Source organism: Mesoplodon bidens, assembly GCF_964165515.1.
Source record: "Mesoplodon bidens genome assembly, chromosome: 18".
In the NCBI taxonomy this organism is placed as follows: domain Eukaryota; kingdom Metazoa; phylum Chordata; class Mammalia; order Artiodactyla; family Ziphiidae; genus Mesoplodon; species Mesoplodon bidens.
Genome location: NC_138175.1, coordinates 23,216,212 through 23,232,658, shown reverse-complemented (window position 1 = coordinate 23,232,658; position 16,447 = coordinate 23,216,212).

Sequence of the window (16,447 nt, the reverse complement as noted above, 5' to 3'; positions counted from 1 at the left end):
CGTTGCGGAGCACAGGCTCCGGACGCACAGGCTCAGCGGCCATGGCTCACGGGCCCAGGCGCTCCGCGGCATGTGGGATCCTCCCAGACCAGGGCACGAACCCGTATCCCCCGCATCGGCAGGCGGACCCCCAACCACTGCGCCACCAGGGAAGCCCCATGTTATTAGTTTTTATTTGTTCTGTTCATATCATTTTGTTTTATTAATTAGGTTAACTTGAGTAGATAATCCAAGAGATTCTTGGAGAAATATTTATTCTTTGTTTGGTTCCAGAGAATTCAATAACTGTTCTTTCATACCAATGGTTCTCAAAACAGAGTAGGCAACATACAAACATGCAGAACACATCTCAGGAATGATGCTGTGTGTGTGATATGTGCATGCACATACGAGTTCTTTTCACTAGGCTTAGTCCCATAGATACAACTTATTTTATTTGAGGTGGAACCAAGACATCTGCATTTTTAATGGAAAAAATGTAATTCAGATACAAATTATTTTCTATTTGAGAAATATTGCTTACATTCCTTGTTTTATTTCCAATGATTTATGCACTCAACAATTATCTTAAAATAATAATATAATAAATGTCTGGGTGCCACAGCCTAACTAAATAAAACTGTAAGATTTTACCATTGGCTTCATGGTTACTCAAATAGAATTGAGATTTTCTTTGTAAATTTCCCGATTCTATTCCTATTTCCCTACTCAAAAGTAATCACTCTTCTGATTTTTTTTCTGTTCCATTCCAACAAGTGTTTATTATACTATTATTATTTATTTAAGTAGCTATAATCTATGTTTGCAACTGTCTTTATCTACTCAAACTTTATATAATGTTATCATACAGCATGAATCATTCAGTATCTTGCTTTTTGGTAAATATTATAATTTGGGGATGGTACATATAATTTCAGTTTATTAACTGATTTCAGCACAGGGTTCTAGTCCATGAATCTCATATTTTAAAAATCCATATCCTACTAATGACTACTTTGTTATTTCTGCTTTTTGTTAGGAAAAACAATTCTGCAATTCACACCTCTGATATATGTTTTTCTAAGTATATGCCTGATGTCTTTACTGGATATTATAATACATGGCTAATATATTTTAAAGTACTGGGGATAGTAATGAAAATTTGGGGCAATTTACTTAATTTAACATAGCTCAATTTCTTTGCCTAAAGGTGAGAATAGAAATTCCTACTGGATTTCATAAAGATTAAATGGGTCATCTTTTGTGAAAGTCATGTCAAATTGTGACAACAAATAGTCCCTCCTGTTTTTCTTTTCATTCTAATTGCACCTATGAAGAGAGAACTGAAAACATATAACTGTCATGAAGACAGTCAACATTTCATACATTAAGTCAGAGTAGTCACTCATTTAAATGAGAAACATCTGCATTCTGTCTGAGTTTGTCTGAGTAACTTTTACTTTGATATTCAGAATCATCATCTTTGAATTTCTGAGTTTGTGACCTGCACACGTGGGTGGTGTGTCTGTTTCTCTAATTTAAAAAAAGAAAAAAAAAACCCAGTGCCACTGAATCCTATTTCTTATTCTGTCCCTTTTCTCCCCCTCTATTTTATATTCATTTGCTTGTCCTTGCTGAATCTTCTCAGGCTTTTCAACCAAATGCAAACATTAAACGAAGGGTTTCCTGCAATTTCAAAGCAAAGCATAGCAATTTCTCTAAAGGGAGAAAAGGCAGTTGTTGATTGTCTACAGACACAGTGAGGCTCAGCATGCACTTTTGGAAGGAGAATGGGAGGTTCCAACTAAGAATAGAAGGCCAGGACAACGGTGCTGTGTGATACAAGTTGTTGGGACAGGGAGGAAAGGAAATCAAAGCATATAGATTTTACTCTTAGTATGTACCAGGCTCTGTCCTGGAAAACCTTGCCACTTTCACAAGATAAGGCAGATGACTGCCTATGTTTGCAGATTTCAAGGTTACATAAGGACAGTGTCACTTACCCATTTATCCCTTCCTCAGAGAACCTCATTTTCTCTCTGTTGAGTTTTTACCTCCTCAGCCTCCAACATGTCAAAGCCTAATTTTTAGTTACCAAACTAAAATTTATATCCATAATTTTATAGAATGCACAATTTCCCTGAACAAATAAAACATAGATATAATGTTTCCTCTTGGTTCAGAAACTGTCTATAAATATGATATATAATACTGTGAAATCAGGAGAAATATTTATATAAAAAGATATTTATTTCAACATTGTTTAGACTCACAAAAAATGGAAATCATTAAATGCATGATAACTGAGGAATAAATAACTGAAGTAGAGTATATTCATGTTAGAGGATATTAGGTAGCCATTAAATTGAGGTTTGTAAAGAATTTATAAACATGCAAAAAAGCTTATCACACAAACTAAAGGAAACAAAACAATAAAATCCAAGTGGATTTCAACTGTGTAAATACACACACTTTACATAAAGAAAATATATAAAATGACTAAAAAATGCAAATAAAAGTAAAATTTGTTTCTATTTCTGTTTTGATTGTAATACTATATGTATTTTTCATATTTTATGTATTTATTTTACAGTTCCTATGATAGGTATGTATTGTTTTATAGTCAGAAAACCATTTACGCTATGGTGGAAATAAAATTTTGCCATTATTTATAGGAGGCTCTTTTTGTAAGATTAAAGGAGTTGGAGCATTAGAAAAAAGTGCTTTCCTAGCCAAAGATTGGCTATAAAACCAGTCAAATTATTTGAATTCTAGGGCCTCATTTAGCAACGTTATTTAACCAGATCTGCTCATGGTCTAGGGGTGTCCTAAGGTTAAACAGGCAGATGAGAGTGGAGATACCTTACAAACAGACCATCAAACAAACACGCACACCGCATTTTGCCAAAGCATTCCTACTTTTTTTTCATATGGGATACAAGGTCATGTTTCATCTTCCTTAAAAATCCTCTCTGGCCTGAAGTTGTTGAGCAGATGAAGGGCAGAGACAGTGTGGACTGTCTGCTAGCAATTTGCTGTAGAAAATGCACAGGCTTTCAAGTGAAACATCTGGTAATTTGCAGGAAGGTCTCATGTCTCTTAATCTGTTTCCTTACATATAGGGTGAAATTAACATCACTCCTCTCACAGTGCTGCTTTGAAGATTAATGTTGATGACATATCTGAGATGCCTTAAAGGCACGGTCTGAAACAGAGTGGCAAAAATATGTTGCCCTGCCTCATATAATGCCAACTTTTCCAAGAAGTGGCAAGCATTCTGCATTTTTCATTTCCACTGGTGAAAGTGATTTAAGTACTATGCAATCATGTAAATACTTTGAGCTGAAATAGTAAACAAGGAATAGGGGCATAATGCAGTAATCATAACACCAAAAAAACCCGAAAAAGAAAACAAAAAAACCCCTCTACAATGAAACAGAGTCACTTTCCATGTCAACTGCTCCTAACACTACTAGAGGTAATTTCTATTTGGCAATCATAACTTGTCATAACTAGCTGTCAAAAGGTCATAAAAATCCAATGAAAATTAATATGGTTCCTTTCTCATTATAAACCTAATGGAGCTAAAAAGCCACATGTGGACACAGCATAAGGGACATGGGATTGCTCTTGGGCCACTTTTATAAGGACATTAATTTCATTCATGAGAGCCGAGCCCTCAAAAACTACTCACTCCCTAAAAGGCTCACCCCCTAATACCATCACACTGGGCATTAAGAATTCAACACATGATTTCTAGAGGGCACACTCAGCCTATAGCATAAGCATATACCCAAAAGAATTGAAAGTAGGATCCCAAAGAAATATTTGTACATACATGTTTACATCACCAATATTCACAATAGCTAACAATGTTAGAAATTTGGGATCTACCAATGGATGAATGGATAAACAAAATGTAGTATTTGCATATAATGTATTATTATTCAACCTAAAAAGAAAGGATATCAAGACATACGCTACAACATGGATGTTGCTTAAGGACATTTTGCTAAGTGAAATAAGCCTCTCACAAAAAGACAAATACTATAGGGTTTTGCTTATAGACATACTTAGAGTGGTCAAAATAATAGAAATAGGAAGTAGAATGGTAGTTTCCTGAGCTGGGGGGGCAGAGAATGGAGAGTTATTGTTTAATGGGTATAGAATTTCAGTTTTACAAGATGAAAACACTTATGGAGATGGGTGGTGGTTGCACAACATTATGAATGTACCTAATAACACAAGCTACACACTTAAAAATGATTAAAACAGTGGAGGGAGTTGTTTAGATGGTGGAGAAGGAAGGCCCTAAGCTCATCTCCTTTCATAAGAACACCAAAATTACAACTATTTACAGAGCAACTATTGATGAGAATAACCTGAAGACTAGCAGAAAAGATTTTCTACAACTAAAGATATAAAGAAGAAATGACAACAGGAAGGGTAGGAGGGGTGGAGATGCAGTATAGTCAACCCCACACCCTGGGCAGGCAACTTACAATGAGGAGGATAATCACAATTGCAGAAGCTCTCCCCTAGGAGTGAGGGGTCCAAGCCCCATATTGGGCTCCCCAGGCCAGGGGTCCTGCATGAGTAAGGTAAGCCACTAGAACATTTGGCTTTGAAGGACAGTGAGGCTTGCTTGTAGGAGAGCCAGAGGGCTGTAAGAAACAGACTCTGCTCTTAAAAGATGCACACAGAAATTTCACACCTCCCAGACCAAGAGCAGAATCAGTAATTTGAAAGAAGCCTGGGTCAGACCCACTTGCTGATCGTGGAGAGCCTACCGGAGAGGCAGGAGGCAATAGGGCCTCACCCTGTGGACACAGACACTGATGGCAGCCATTTTGGGGAGCTTATTCTGCTGTCAGAACAGTGGTGCTGGCAAGCATCATTTTGGAGTCCTCCATCTAGCTTATTAGAACTAGGAGCCAACTCTGCCCACCAGCCAGTTGGCAATAGTCCTGGAACCTCCAGGGCCAAGCAGCTAGCTGAGAAAAGACACAGCCTCACCCACCAGATGACCTAGGACCCAACCACACCTATCAACAATCAACACCAGCTCTGGGATCCCCGTGCTCCACAGCCAGAGACCCCAGGACCCAGTTTGGTCCACCAGTGGGGTGGCACTAACCCCAGGACGCCCTGAGCCTTGGCACCACCCACCAGCATGTGGAAAGCAGCTCCAGTATATCTTGAGTCCCTCAGCCAGCCACCCAGGGATCTAGCCCCACTCACCAGTGTGGCAGACTAGCCCCAAGGCCTGGCCTCACCCACAAGACCCTCACTGACAGATCATCCAGAACAGAAAATCAATAAAGAAACATTGACCTTAAACAACCCAGTAGATCAGATGGAGTTAATAAATATATATAGAACATTCTAGCCAAAGCAGTAGAATACACATTACTTTCAAGTGCAAATGCAACATTCTCCAGGATAGATCACATGTTAGTCCACAAAACAAGTCTCAGTAAATTTAAAAAGAATGAAATCATTTCAAGCATCTTTCCTAACCACACTTTGAGACTAGAAATCAACTGTAAGAAAAAAAACTGTAAAAACAAACAAACAAACATGTGGCAACTAAATAATATGCTACTAAAAAACACAATGGTTTACTAAAGAAATTAAGGGGTAAATCAAAAAATACCTGAAGACAAATGAAAATGAAAGCACAACAATCCAAAATCTATGAAACAAGAAAAATCTCAAATAAACTACCTAACCTTACACCTAAAGAAACTGGAAAAAGAAGAATAAGCAAAATCAAAAGTTAGAAGGAAATAAAACATAAAGATCAGAGCAGAAATTAATGAAAAAAAGACTGATAACAGAAAAGATCAATGAAACTAAGAGCTGGTCCTCTGAAAAGATAAACAAAATTGAGAAAACTTTAGCCAGACTCATCAAGAAAGAAAAAAGAGGGCTCAAATCAATAAAATCAGAAATGAAAAAGGAGAGGTTACACCTGACACAGAAATTCAAAGGATCTTAAGAGAGTACTATGAACAGTTATATGCCAATAAAATGGACAACATAGAAGAAATGGAAAAATTCTTAGAAATGTATATCTCCCAAAACTGAATCAGAAAGCAACTGAAAATATGAACAGACCAATAACCAGTAATGAAATTGAATCAGTAATTTAAAAAAAATCACAACAAACAAAAGTCCAGGACCAGATGGCTTCACAGGTGAATTCTACCAAACATACATACAAGAGTTAACACCTATCCGTCTCAAACTATTAAAAAAAAATTGCAGAGGGAGTAGTGCTTCCGAACTCATTCTATGAGGGCAGCATCACCTGCTATTAAAACCAGAGAAAACCACCATAAAAAAAGAAAATTACAGGCAAATATCACTGATGAATACAGGCCATAATCCTTAACAAAATGTTAGTGAACTGAATTCAACAATACATTAGAAGGGGGCACTTCCCTGGTAGTCCAGTGTTAAAGAATCCTCCTTACTATGCAGGAGACGTGGGTTCAATCCCTGGTCAGGGAACTAAGATCCCACGTACCATGGGGCAACTAAGCCTGCACATCACAACTAGTGAGCTCTGAATACCTCAACTAGAGCCTGCATGCCGCAAAACAGAGCCCATGCGCTGTGGAACCCACGTGCCACAACTATAGAGCCCACACACCCTGGAGCCTGTGCGCCACAACTAGAGAAGAGAAAAAACTATAACACCACAACTAGAAATAAGCCCATGCACCACAACGAAGAGCCCACGTGCTGCAATGAAAGATCCTGCATGCCTCAACAAAGATCCCACGTACTTCAACTAAGGCCTGATGCAGCCAAAAATCAATTAAAAAATCTTTTAAAAAAAAACCCCAATACATTAGAAGGATCATACACTGTGATCAAGTGGTATTTATTCAAGGGATGCAAGGATGGTTCAATATCTGAAAGTCAATCAACTTGATACACCACATAAACTGAAGGATAAAAATCATATGATCATCCCAATAGATGCAGAAAAAACTTTTAACAATATTCAACATCCATTTATGATAAAAGTTCTCAACAAAATGGGTATAGAAGGAATATACTTCAACATAATAAAGACCTTATACGACAAACCCACAGCTAATATCATACTCAGCTGTGAAAGCCGAAATCATTTCCTCTAAGATCAGGGACAAAACAAGTATGCTGACTCTCACCAATGTTATTCAACCTAATATTGGAAGTCCTAGCCATTGCAATCAAACAGGAAAAGGAAAAAAATAAAAGAAATCCAAATTGGATTGAGTAAAATTCCATATATACCCATATATATACTCCTGGGCATATACCCAGAGATAACCATAATTCAAAAGGACACATGTAGCCCAGTGTTCATTGCAGCACTATTTACAATAGCCAGGACATGGAAAAACCTAAACGTCCAATAACAGATGAATGGATAAAGAAGATGTGGTACATATATACAATGGAATATTACCCAGCCATAAAAAGGAATGAAATTGGGTCATTTGTAGAGACGTGGATGGACCTAGGGTCTGTCATACAGAGTGAAATAAGTCAGAAAGAGAAAAACAAATATCATATATTAACGCATATACATGGAATCTAGAAAAATGGTACAGATGAACCTATTTGCAGGGCAGGAATAGAGACGCAGACATAGAGAACAGATGTGTTGACATGGGGGGGAAGGGGAAGGTGGGATGAATTGGGAGATTAGGTTTGCCACAAATACACTGCCATGTGTACAATAGATAGCTAGTGGGAACCTGTGGTATAGCACAGGGAGCTAAGCTGTGATGACTAGATGGGTGTGATGGGGGGTGGTGGAAAGGAGGTCCAAGAGGGAGGGGATATATGTATACATGTGGCTGATTCACTTCATTGTACAGCAGAAACTAACACAACATTGTAAAGCAATTATACTCCAATTTAAAAAAAAAACAAAGTTTGAACCCAATTGAAAAAAGATATGTAATGCAGACACTAATGAAAACCTATATAGCATTACTAATATTAGACAGAGTAGCCTTTAAGATAAGTAGCATTGCAGGATGTGCAGAGGGACATTTCAAAACGTTAAAAGGATCAACTTACTAGGCACATATGATAATCCTAAATTGTATTTATCTAAGACCATAATTTAAAATATATGAAGCAAATACTTGCTAAGCTAAAATTCACAGAAAAATCCACAGTCTTAGGTAAATATATGTCTATGAAGATTTGCTAGAATAATTAGATAAAAATTTGAAGGACATAAAATAGTTTAGCAAAATGATTAATAAAGTTAACGTAACTGATATATCTAGAATACTGCAAAGTGTTCTGGTATTTTGTTATGGCAGCCCCAACAGACTTAGACAGGATCTAGCCAATATAATACACAAGAAAAATGAAGGCAAAATATACATGTACATATACAAAGATGGGAAAGGGAGAAATTAAAATTTCCATGATTGTTTATATGAAAACTTTTTAAGATCATAAAACGTATGTTAATATTAATGTGTGAATTTAGGCACTGCAAGATATATGCAAGACTATACTGCATTCATGTACACTAGCAAAAAACTCTTAGAAAATAAAATGGACTTCCCTGGTGGTCCAGTGGCTAAGACTCTGTGCCCCAATGCATGGGGCCCGGGTTCGATCCCCGGTCAGGGAACTAGATCCCACATGCCACAACTAAGAGTTTCCATGCCACAACTAAAGGATCCTGCATACTGCAACTAAAAGATCCCACATGCTGCAACTAAAGATCCTGCATGAAGCAATGAAGATCCCGCATGCAGCAATGAAAACCCAGCACAGCCAAATAAATAAATAAATATTAAAAAAATTTAAATCTGTTTCATTTTGTCTTTTTGCTTTTAATTTATTAGTTGCTTTATATTCTATATGTGAATAAAATTGATAACATCAAGATCCTCTAAAGGAACAACATAATTGAATATATTGAACTACTAGATATTAAAATAATATGAAGAACACTAAAGAGTCAGTGGTGATAAATTATTCCATATTTTATTTGTCTGACTTTGGACCAACATGTAAACCTAAAACTGCTCTTAAAAAATAAAATATTAAAAAAAACTTAACAGCGGGTCTTCCCTGGTGGCACAGTGGTTAAGAATCTGCCTGCCAATTCAGGGGACAGGGTTCGATCCCTGGTCTGGGAAGATCGCACATGCCATGGAGCAACTAAGCCTGGGCACCACAACTACTGAGCCTGCGTGCCACAACTACTGAGTCCGCTTGCTGCAACTACTGAAGTCTGTGCGCCTAGAGTCCGTGCTCTGCAACAAGAGAAGCCACCGCAATGAGAAACCCACACACAGCAACAAAGAGTAACTGCTGCTCGCCACAACTAGAGAAAGCCCGCATTCAGCAACAAAGACCCAACACAGCCAAAATAATAATTATAATAATAAATTTTTAAAAATCTAAAAAAAAAAAATAACAGAAGCAGACCCACACATGTAAAGTAGCATGATTTATGACAAAAATACCATTCAGGGCACCAAAAAACGCATGTCTTTTAAATAAATAGTAAACATGCACTTGTATATTCATAGTGGACAAATTTATACTCTTACCTCACATCATAAACAAAATAAATCCCTGATGGATAATAAATATAAATGTAAAAGGTGTAAATGTAAAAGATCTTTAAAAATAAAGATCTTAGAATGCAACATATAGCATAATCAATTTATGGCTTGTGAATGAAAAAAGTGCTAACACACATAATGTTAACCATAAAAAAATATTTCCTTTACTGAACTACATAAAAAATAGAAATTTCAGCTTTTATCAAAAGACATCTTTAGGGCTTCCCTGGTGGCGCAGTGGTTGAGAGTCCACCTGCCGATGCAGGGGACACGGGTTCGTGCCCCGGTCCGGAAAGATCCTACATGCCGCGGAGTGGCTAGGCCCGTGAGCCACGGCCGCTGAGCCTGCGCGTCCGGAGCCTGTGCTCCGCAATGGGAGAGGCCACAACAGTGAGTGGCCCAAGTACCGCAAAAAAAAAAAAAAAAAAAAAAGACATCTTTAGAGAATGAAAATGAAAGGCACCAAGAAATAAAAGACATTTGCAAAACACATATTTGGCAATGGACTCATATGTAGGATATATATGGAACTCTCACAAATGTGTAATAAAGACATACAACCCAACTGAAAAAAGACAAAGAAAAAAAGAAGAAAGGAGGGAGGGAGGGAGAAAGGAAGGGGAAGGAGAGAGAAAATTGGTAAGTCCTTGAATAGAAATTTTACAAAAACTGTATACCCAAATGTTTAGCAAATATGTGAAAAGTTGCTTAATGCCAGCAGTCAACAGAAAAATTCAAATAAAAACCACAATAGAATTGTATTACAAGCCACTGGCATGACTGAAATTATATGATAATTCCAAGTGTGCAAGAAGATGAAGCAGTAAACTCTCATACTGGAACAAGCTCTTTAGAGACATGTTTGAGATTATCTGTTAAACCAAATATATCATGAGATCCAGCAAACTGGCTCCTACATATATAAACAAGAGAAATGCCTATATATGTACCACAAAGACATATATAAGTATTGTTATAGCAGCAGTACTCATAGTAGCCCCGATCTGGAAACAACCTAGATGTCTATCAAGAGTATAAATGGTGATATATTCATACAATTAAAAATATACATCTATGGAATGCACAAACTAAAATTGTATGTAATTATATTAAAAAAATCTCCCAAACATAAGGTTGAATGAAAGAATCTAGACACAAAAGACTGTATCTTGTATCATGCCTATCAGGTGGGTATCTTGAGTTCTGTTATGTTTATTATCTTGATCAGAGTGTGGTTACATGGATTAATCTTCTCCTTTTTGTGAGAATTTATCAAGTTGTACACTAAAACTTGTGCATTTTATTTTAAACTGTACTTCAAAAGTTTACCTAAAAGGTGAAACCATGTGTAACACAAAACATTTGGATTGGATATAAAGAGATGTATATACATATGCTTAAAATGTTTTGAAGAGTCATATACCATTTAAGTCAGTAGATGCCTTGAATTTAGCTGGACAATATGCAAGATTTTTGATGTTTTAACTTGCAGGAATATGAACTGTTTGCATGAAATAGCTTGGGGTTGATTGTTTAGTTGGCAGACCAAAAAACTAGAAATGTGATCTTATCCTGATTCTGTGATAAGGGTCATCTACTTAATATTTTGAACAACAATTTTCTCACCAATAACATGGGTATTCATATTTCTAAATGTATAGGGTCATACAAAATGAGAAAATATATGCTTAGGATTTTATATATTAGGTAACACCAAGATCATTGATGTGGCTCTCAAATCAAAACACTGTTTTCAAGGCTACCTTGAGTTTTCTTTCCAAAACTTACATATGACCTTTTGAATCTCCTGGATGATAGCAAATCATCCAAAGATATGGGAACAGCTTATTTTTTAGAAATAGCCAAGAACCATTGTTAATGTCTCATTTTCTTCTCAGTGTTTGGACCACTATGTAATATATTACAGTTGCACACTAATAAGATGATTAAATTATATGTAAAATCAGTACAACTAAAATATAATGAGAATGTATCTCAGTGGCTCTAGCTTGATTCTAAAATATAGAATGGCCTAAGATGAATTTGAAAAAGTATTAGTAAAATAGTGTCTTCAAAACGCTATTTAGGGTATACACATATTGGTATCTTTGACATATTGACACATAGATTATACTGGTTTATAGTTTAGATACAGCATGTCGTACTTGAAGTTCACACACTTTCACATTAAATGTTGACTGGATTAGTTGTCATTTCTTCCCTTTCTAGATGAATGATTTTGGTCAAGTTACTTAAATACTCTGACAGTGTTTTTTCATCTATAAAATGGTTCTCTTAATACCAAATTTATAGAATTTGTATAGGTCTGCCAGCTAATCTGTAACTAAACAGGTAGAAATGGCTTTAACTGTGACTGCTGAGTGTAGTTCTTAACTGAGGCTACTGAAATCAAATAGGTAAGATCTCTAAGTCCTTTCAGTTGTCATCATTTAAGGAAAGTTAAGATCTGTGCCAAAATCATTTACTGAAATTATAGCAATCCCTTGATTCTTATATACTTACATATATTCTACAAGTCATTATGGTAGGAATTAAAAGTTATACGTAAATTTGTTAGGCTACTAAAATTGAAGACAATTCACAGAGAAACACAATGAAGGAGCTGAGAGTGCCTTCAGTTATCTTTAGTCCAAACTCCTCATTTCACAGATGAGAAAGCTGAGGCTTAATGCCACACTATGATCAGGTTGGAAGATGGAATAAATCAGAGATGATTTAATTTGATAATGGTGGAGGGAAGTTGAGGCCTCTTTTTTCTCATATCATGCATAAATAATGCTTAACTTTATTGCATTTATACTTTTAATAGACCTAAAATCATCTTTTTGTCAATTTGGGTGGTATTGGAAGAATACTTGATTTGTTTTAGTCTTTTGATAATAGGAGTTGTCATTATTAGAAATTTATTTAGTCAGTTTTTATTTTTCTGGAACAGTTTTAGTTTCATAAATAAGTTGAGCAGAGAATACAGAGTTTGCATATGCTCCCTCCCCTCACATAGTCTCCTCACCATCAACATCCTAGGTCAGAGTGTAACATGTGTTACAATTGATGAACCAACAATGACACATCATTATCACCAAAAGTCTATAGTTTACATTAGACTTCACTCTGTGTTGTATGTTCTATGGGTTTTGACAAATGTATAATGCCATGTGTCTACCATTATAGCATCATACAGAATAGTTTCACTGCCTTAAATATTCCCTATGCTCCACCTATTCATCCATTCCTCTCTAAATACACTGACAACTCCTGATATTTTTACTATCTCCACAGTTTTGCCTTCTCCAGAATGTCATGTAGTTGTAATCATAAGAGTATGTTGTCTTTTCAGATTAGCTTTTTCATTGAGTAATATACATTTAAGATTCCTCTATGTCTTTATGGCACGATAGCTCATTTCTTCTTAGCACTGAATAATGTTACATTGTTTGGATGCACCATAGTTTTTTGTTTGTTTACTTAACTCTCCTTAACCTACTGAAGGACATCTTCATTTCTTCTTAATTTTGGGAATTATGAATAAAACTGCTACAAACATCTATGTACAGGTTTTGTGTGGACATAGTTTTCAACTCATTTGTCAAAGTTCAATGGGCATGATTGCTGAATACTATGGTAAGCTTATATTTAGTTCTCCAAGAACCACCAACTGTCTTCCAAAGTGGTTGGTGGGAATTTTGTATTCCCACCAGCAATGAATGAGGATTCATGTTGTTCCACATCCTTGTCAGCATTTAGTATTGTCAGTGTTTTGAATTTTAGCCATCTAATAGGTGTGTAGTAGTATCTAATTTTTATTTTACTTTGAAATTCTCTAATTATATATAATGTTGAGCATCTTTTCATATGCTTGTCATCTGTATATCTTCTATGGTGAGATTGTCAGATATTTTGCTCATTTTTTAATTGAATTATTTTCTTATCAAGTTTCTTTTTAAATGTTACATTTCCTTCTTTTATTGTAGCTGCCTATCCATACCAGGTAGTACAAAAATCTATTATTAAGTTTTAAGAGTTCTGGGTATATTTTAGATAACAGCCCTTTATCAAATGTCTTCTACAAATATTTTCTCTTAGTCTGTGGGAGGTCTTCTAATTCCTTTGACAATATCTTTTTTATAACAATTTTTAGTGAAGTCCAACTTATCAATTATTTCTTTCACCCCCTTTGGTGTTATATCTAAAAACTCATCACCAAACCAAAGGTCATCTGAATTTTCTCCTGTGCTATCTTCTAGGAGTTTTATAGTTTTGCATTTTACACTTTGTTCTATGAGCCATTTTGAGAATTTTATTTATTTTTGGCCTTGGTTTCCAAAGAATGGAGCTCAAAGTCTAAAACCCCAACCACTTTGCAAAGCTATTAGGAATATTCACCAGTGAAGATTAGGAAGGAAATAATTTCTTTCATTTATTGAACATCCGAATGGAGTCTGGTAACATACTGAATCATGTGGGAAATAGAGTATCTCAGAATACATTACCTGGAAAAAGCCTTGGCAAATTGTTCCTCTTTGACTGTGATGCATTTAGTGGATCATTAATAGGTATTATAGAAGGTAGATTAAAAATGGATCTCTTTGTTATATAAGTTTTAAAAAATTTTACTTAACATGCAACATATGTCTTTACCATCAGAATTTTTAGAGCCTTTAATATATTAATGATTCCTGTGACTCTCTAAAAGGGCAGTACATTAACTAGAGTTCTCCCAGTTGAATATACAATATTTTCTTGAAAAACTGATGTTTTGAATGAAAACAAAAAATCGTTTTATAGATAAGAAAATAAGCTCATGACATGAAGTTCAGCATTATGCCAAAGATCATTCAACTAGTTATTGAAACATTTGGTATTGACACAAACTATCTAATCACAAGCCGATGTTTATTTAATTTCCATTTACTCCTTGAAGGAAGTGAAGACTCACTCATTAAGTGTTTGTGAAGCATGTATAATGGTATTTTGGACAGAGGGACATAGCATTATGATGTCTACTCAATCTTAACACATTCCCTTATATCATGATATAACATGTTTAATATTTTAGGAGTTTATGTCTTAATGCATACATTGCTAACTCTATTCAGCCCTTTGTAATCAGTGTGTCATCAAGATTATCTGAGTATTGCTTATGTCATTTGGGGGCATTCATGACTTGCCCTAGTGACCTCATTTATGGTAACTCTATTTAGGCCTCTGTATATGCACACTGGCTTTGTGAAGATGCCATTTTTGTGAAATGATTTTGCAGTCAGGAAAATTTGTGCATTGATGATAATAGATTTATCTTCTCCAATAAAAATACCATTAACTAAATTCTCCTGCAATCCATTTCACTCCTTGCAGAGTCAGATAAATGCTAAGTTTGGGCACATGTATTCTTCAGAGAATCAAAGACGACTTGAGATGACAGCAGTCAGTGAGAATTCTGAGCAAGGATTAACATTATGAAAGAGCTTGTCCATCTGTTGAACAAAAGCTAAATCTGATGCAGCTTGAGCACAACATATGTATTTCCAAAGCAAAGCATTCATTCGAAGTATCTATCTAACAGTCCAGGTAACACAGAGTTTATTATTAATGTTACTCTATGAATAGGATACTCATTAATTTTTTTTAATGTTTTACAAATTCACAGTGCAACTATGGTAAAATGCCTGCACCTAATAATCTATTCAGGAATATCAAGAGTAACAGTGGATATGTGTGTACAGTTCATTTCTGCAATATCCATCTGCCAAGCTTTTCCATGTATATTACAAATCAAAACAAAAAATATTTCGAAGTACACAAAGAGTTTTCTTAGCAAAATCTTATACTCATTAGTTAATTTGCAAAGGCTTACAAAAGCATTTGTTAAAACAAGTTTTGATCATTCTTAGCATAAACATACAAACAAACAAAAATTCCTACACATCCTACTGGGTAAGGTTGTATGGGGAAAGAACAGCAACCTTATGCAAAATGATACTATCCTGATTGATGTGGAAAAAAGACCAAGAGTTCACAGAAGCAAGAAGGTAACTGGTAAGAATCTTAGTTCTTTCATTTACTAGTACATTCAAACAACTCATCTGATCTCTTTTTCCTCCTCTAGTAAACGGGCACAGTGAAAATTAGTGTCGTGTGTATTAAAAAGTAAATAATATACAACCATAACTTGTATGGTCCTTAGGATTCAATAGATATACAGGAAATTGCTGTCCCTTTTCTTTTCATAGAAAAAGTGTTCATTTACAAAATGCATAACAGTTGCTGTAGTGTTCAGTGCTAGAGAAAGGAAAGGCCATGTGCTTTTACCTCACTGATTTACTGAAAAAAGGCTACATTGTATAATAAAATAAGATATTGTGAATCACTCAAATAAAAAAGATTGAACAAGATCCAATTTATATTACACTATTTAATAGTTAAAACATTTGTGTTTCCTCAAATAAATCTTCTAAGTGCCATCTAAGTGATATGCAGAATACTTGATTTTTTAAATATAATTTAAATGATATTGGGCAGTTTATAATGATGTTAAGGCCATTTTTTTGGGGGAAAGAATGGAGTAATGAAAATCTGACTTAACCTTCTGCATTAGTTTGCTAGGGCTACCATAACAAAATACCACAGACTGAGTGGCTTAAATAACAGAAATGGATTTCTCACAGTTCTGGAGACTAGAACTCCAAGATCAAAGTGTAGAAGTCCAAGATCAAAGCCCAAGATCAAAGTATAGCCAGATTTGTTTCCTTCTGGGGCTTCTCCCCTTGATTTGGAGATGGCCACCTTCTTACTGTGTCCTCACATGGTTGTCCTTTGGTCTGTGTGCACATGTGTCCTAATTCTCT